This window comes from Sorghum bicolor, chromosome 10, assembly GCF_000003195.3.
Source record: "Sorghum bicolor cultivar BTx623 chromosome 10, Sorghum_bicolor_NCBIv3, whole genome shotgun sequence".
Classification (NCBI taxonomy): Eukaryota; Viridiplantae; Streptophyta; class Magnoliopsida; order Poales; family Poaceae; genus Sorghum; species Sorghum bicolor.
The window spans coordinates 20953078-20958158 of NC_012879.2; positions in this window are offsets into that span (position 1 = coordinate 20953078).

Here is a 5081-nt window from a genome sequence, read left to right on the forward strand (position 1 = left end):
TTTGTTGCATTCGAATGTGCACTAACATAATGAGTTGTTGCATTCTTGTTTGATTGGTGCCTGCTAGAAATAAGAACTTGAATGGTGCTTTGAATTCTAGCATAGAGTTTGTTGACACCATTTTTGGGCACGTGTCCAGGATGGCAGGACAGGGTGGCAGTACGATGCGGGTTGCTGGTAAGGATGGTTGCCGATGAGGGAAAGGTTGAGTATGACTAAGTCCTCAAACAGTAATATGATGCCGATGACCAAGTAAAAGGGTCTGCCGATGACTATGGCAAGGGAATTGCCGATGACGCAAAGGAAGAGTCCGGAAGCTGCCAGTTGTCATGTGGAGGAGTTCCGGTTTGTCACGAAGGATGGTTTTATTGTTTCCTTATGTTATTCGTATCGTTTTGTATACGGGTTCCGTGTAATTTAGAATTCGAATTCTAATCGTGTCTGGTCGTAGCTCTTTGGGCAGGGTATAAATATAAGCCCTAAGACCTTGTAATCAGATCATCTATCAAGAAATCAATCAAACATACGTTTTACTCATATTCCAGCGTTTACTTTTCGACGACTTCGTCACCCTTTTTCTTTCTTATTACGAGTTCTTAGGAATTCGTCGACTTAAGCTCGGCGTATTCTCGAGTTCCGCGTGAGTACCTCTTAGCCGTGACATCCGGGCGCATCGCTGTTGTCAGGACTAAAGTATTCGAGTTATCACCTTTGCCGATAGTAGGGTCAAATCGGCTGGCACGCCTTAACGTTTGAATTGGGTATTAGCCCTTTGTGTTTGCAGATCAATTTCGCATCAACACATCTTTTGGCACGCTCGGTGGGACCGATTCAAGATCAAGATCAGCATGTCGATTTCTGACCTCGATCAGGACAACGTCATCCTCGTGACGGAAGCTAACCTTAAGGATGAGCAGAAGCAAGCCATTGCCCAAGCCATGGAAGAGTTCAAGCAGCAGTGCCTGAAGTCTTTCAGCATAAACAGAAGCGGCGAAGTGGTCCAGAAAGATGCACTGCCGGCACCACGGCAGGTCACCTTCGACGCTAATCCTGGCAAGCTTCAAGACATGGTTGACAATGCCATCAATCGAGCGCTGATCAACCAAGCTGGTGTACTGTCTAACACGGTGTTCAACGCCGTGGCAAGAACTTTCAAGGAAGGACAAATCCCGCCGGATTATGTGGGCCCTTCCCATCATCAACCCACAGCACCAGAGGTCACGGCTCCATCGGCTGCCTTGACGAGTGCAAGTGCACAATCTGCCGTCCCTCCAAGCACATTGGGGACTACCGGTGCACTATCTGTGCCGATGGCAACCAACCCCCAAATTTCAGTTGGGCAGCATAAACTGACGACAGATATGTTGGCATCGGCAATGTCAGGGTTAAATCTTCCCCCCAACTGGTGGGGTTATGGTATGCCTCCAGAGTCGACGCCGGGAACATCACAGACGACTGACATGAGGGGCAAAACTCCTATGACGTCAGTACCTTCCAATGTGCCGGTGAACCAGAGTCCTCGGTATACCACAACTACTACTGCAAGGCCTCACACTGGGAATCCTCAAGATTCAATGTTCCAGATGCCCAACGCATCGGCAGAGTCAATGCTGATGCAACAGAGGCCTATGGCCCAGTCGGGGTATGTCAATTCAACGACGGTACCCAATTACCAATCATCGGCAGCACCTATGCCGATGAACGCTGGTAATGGATGGCTTGGACAGCAAGCCTTTCCACAGTCGCCCCAGCAAGGTTATCAGACTACGGGGTTCCAGCAAGGACAGGTGTATCCCGGGTTCCAAGGTCAGGGAATTCCCAACCAGCCAATAAATTTTGGACAGCAACTCGGAGGACAGCCAATCGGTGGACAACAGTTTGGTAGTCCGCAGATTGGAGGACAGGCGACCAATACGATGTTCCATACAGGTCACGTCCCGAACAGACACGTGGAGGTTCGCCACCAAGTGCCAGATCCGCAGCCGCCTCATCGGCAAGATGCCGATGCGTATTGGGCCGATAAGATTGCCGAAGTAATGAGGGAACAATTTGGGATAAAACCCAAAGTCAACACTTATTCTTATCGGACACCGTATCCTCCCGCGTATGATTTGATCCCGCTTCCACATCGGTACAAAGTACCGGATTTCACAAAATTTTCCGGACAGGACGATACGTCAACTATGGAGCATGTCAACAGGTTCATTATCCAATGTGGAGAAGCTGGTAACAGGGACGAATTGAGAGTTCGCCTATTTTCATCATCATTATCGGGATCGGCCTTTACTTGGTTCATATCATTGCCTCCCAATTCAGTGATTACTTGGGCCGATCTGGAGAAGCAATTCCACAAATACTTCTTCTCGGGGGTTCATGAGAAGAAAATCACCGACTTGGTCAAGCTGAGGCAACGTAATGATGAGTCGGTTGAGGGATTTGTGCAGAGGATACGAGAGGTCAAAAATAAATGCTATAGCCTGGTTCTGGATGATCGGCAGCTAGCCGATTTGGCTTTCCAGGGTTTGTTGCCGCACATCAGGGATAAGTATGCCTCTCAGGAGTTTGAAAGTTTAAGTCACTTGGTGCAGAGGATATCCGATCAAGACGTCAAGCCTTTCGAGCCTAAGAGGGCATGGAATAAGAAAGTCTCATTCGTTGATGAAGCAACAAGCTCAGATTCCGATGAAGAACCAGTAATCGGTTTAGCAGAATGGGTAAAAAACAAGAAACCGATGTCCTGTCCTTTTGGGCAGAAGGAACCAGAGAAGTTTGCATTTGACACCGCCAAGGCCGATAGGATATTTGACTTTCTACTCCAGGAAGGTCAAATCAAATTGTCACCCAACCACGTGATCCCATCGGCAGAAGAGTTGAAGAGGATGAGGTATTGCAAGTGGCATAATGCAACCTCACATGACACCAATGAGTGTAAGGTGTTCAGACAACAGCTGCAATCGGCCATAGAGTCGGGGAGAATCAAGTTTGATAGTTCCAAAGCCCAGAAGCCGATGAAGATAGACCAACATCCTTTCCCGACGAACATGTTGGATGCTAAGGGGAAGGCTAAGGTCTTAACGTCGGAGACAGCTGAGAAGAGTGCATCGGTAGATCCTCAGCATCAAGTTACTACCGCCGATGCAAGAAGTAAGGGCTTGGTCCAGGAAGGGGCTAGCTCAGGAAAAATTCCTCGATCTGGTATTGTCATAACTCATAGAAGGCCTCGAGAGGGATGGCAACAACGGGAAGATCGGTACCGGCGCCAGCAGGAAGATTATCGACGGGAAGAAGAGAGACGCCGACAGGAGTGGAATCGGCACAGGGATCATTGGAATTGCCCGTTCTTCATCCATTGTTGGGAGGAAAATATCAAACTTCCTACTGTCAGGGACTGTCCTGAGTGCAACGGTTATGATCGGTACGACAGGAACGATCGGCGTTATCATGATGATGAGCGACGATTTAATGGGCCGATCAGAGGAAGGGCGTCAGTTCATGATCGGCTGGGGGGCAGGCTTAACGTTCACGATCGGCTCGGTGACCGTTTCCAGTATTTTCCCAGGAACCAAGAGGAGCTTGAAAGAATGGCTGATCCGCGGGTTCCCGATGAGTTCATATTTTGCAGAGATGCTAACACGCATCGTATGGAGTCAAGAGAGAACCGATGCCCGACAGTAAGGCAAAGACCGCTTCCTCCATGGTGCCCTCAAGGATTAACCAAGACACAGAAAAGGAGGTTGCAACGGGAAAGGCAGGAAGAGTTAAATAAAGGAGAGAGTTTTGAAAGTCGGCAGCCGGCAGACACTAAGAAGGAAGGTCCATCGGCAGGTGTCAACATGGTATTCATGTTGCCGATGGAGTTTCTTGCACCGGCCAGTGACGATGAGTTGGGATTTTCTGATCAGATAGCTCAGTTGGCTCTGGATCCGATGACGGCTATCTTTGAGAAACCTGCCGATAACGAGAGACAGCATCTTAAAGCTTTGTTCCTCAAAGGAAGGGTTGATGGGCAGCCAATGACTAAGATCCTAGTTGATGGTGGAGCTGCTATTAATATTATGCCATATGCAGTATATCGGAAGCTTGGGAAAGGGGACCAAGATTTGACCAAGACCGATATGATGCTCAAAGACTTTGAGGGAAACGTGTCTCCGGTCAAGGGGGCGATATGTGCAGAGTTGACCATCGGCAGCAAAACCTTGCCGACAACCTTTTTCGTGATCAGCGGGAAAGGTGCCTACAATTTATTATTGGGGAGAGATTGGATTCATGCCAATTGTTGTGTCCCATCTACAATGCATCAGTGCTTGGTTCAGTGGGTAGGTGACAAGATTGAGATCGTCCCAGGGGATTCTTCTTATGTTATCGCATCGGCAGAAGCGGATACTTATGAAAAAACTAGGTGCATTTCAGGAGAAGTTTGGGAGAAAGATTTTCTCAAAGTTGCCGATTATGAGATTCCACCGATCCAAGCAGTCGGTTCTGACGATGGTTTTTGATGGATAGATTCGCCGATGATGGAAAATTGGGCCAGGGATTCACATCGGCCGATGATTTGGTAGAAGTAGATATAGGTAGTGGTGATAAGCCTAGGCCTACTTTTATTAGCGCTAGACTAGATCCTGAGTGTAAACGGCAATTAATTAGTTTGTTAAAGGAATATAAAGATTGCTTTGCTTGGGATTATACAGAGATGCCTGGTTTAGACCGATCGATTGTTGAACATCGGTTACCCATCAAGTCTGGATTTCGGCCACATCAGCAACCAGCCCGCCGATGTAATCCTAATATTCTACCTGATATTAAGGCCGAAATCACTAAACTTATTGAAGCTAAGTTTATTCGGCAATGTCGATATGCCGAATGGATTTCTAATGTCGTCCCGGTTTACAAGAAGAACGGGAAGCTTCGGGTGTGCATTGATTTCAGGAATCTCAATAAAGCTACGCCGATGGATGGATATCCAATGCCTGTCGCCGATCTACTGGTTGATGCTGCGGCTGGCCATCGGGTCATCAGCTTCATGGATGGTAATGCGGGTTACAATCAAATATTCATGGCAGAAGAGGATATTCCAAAAACCG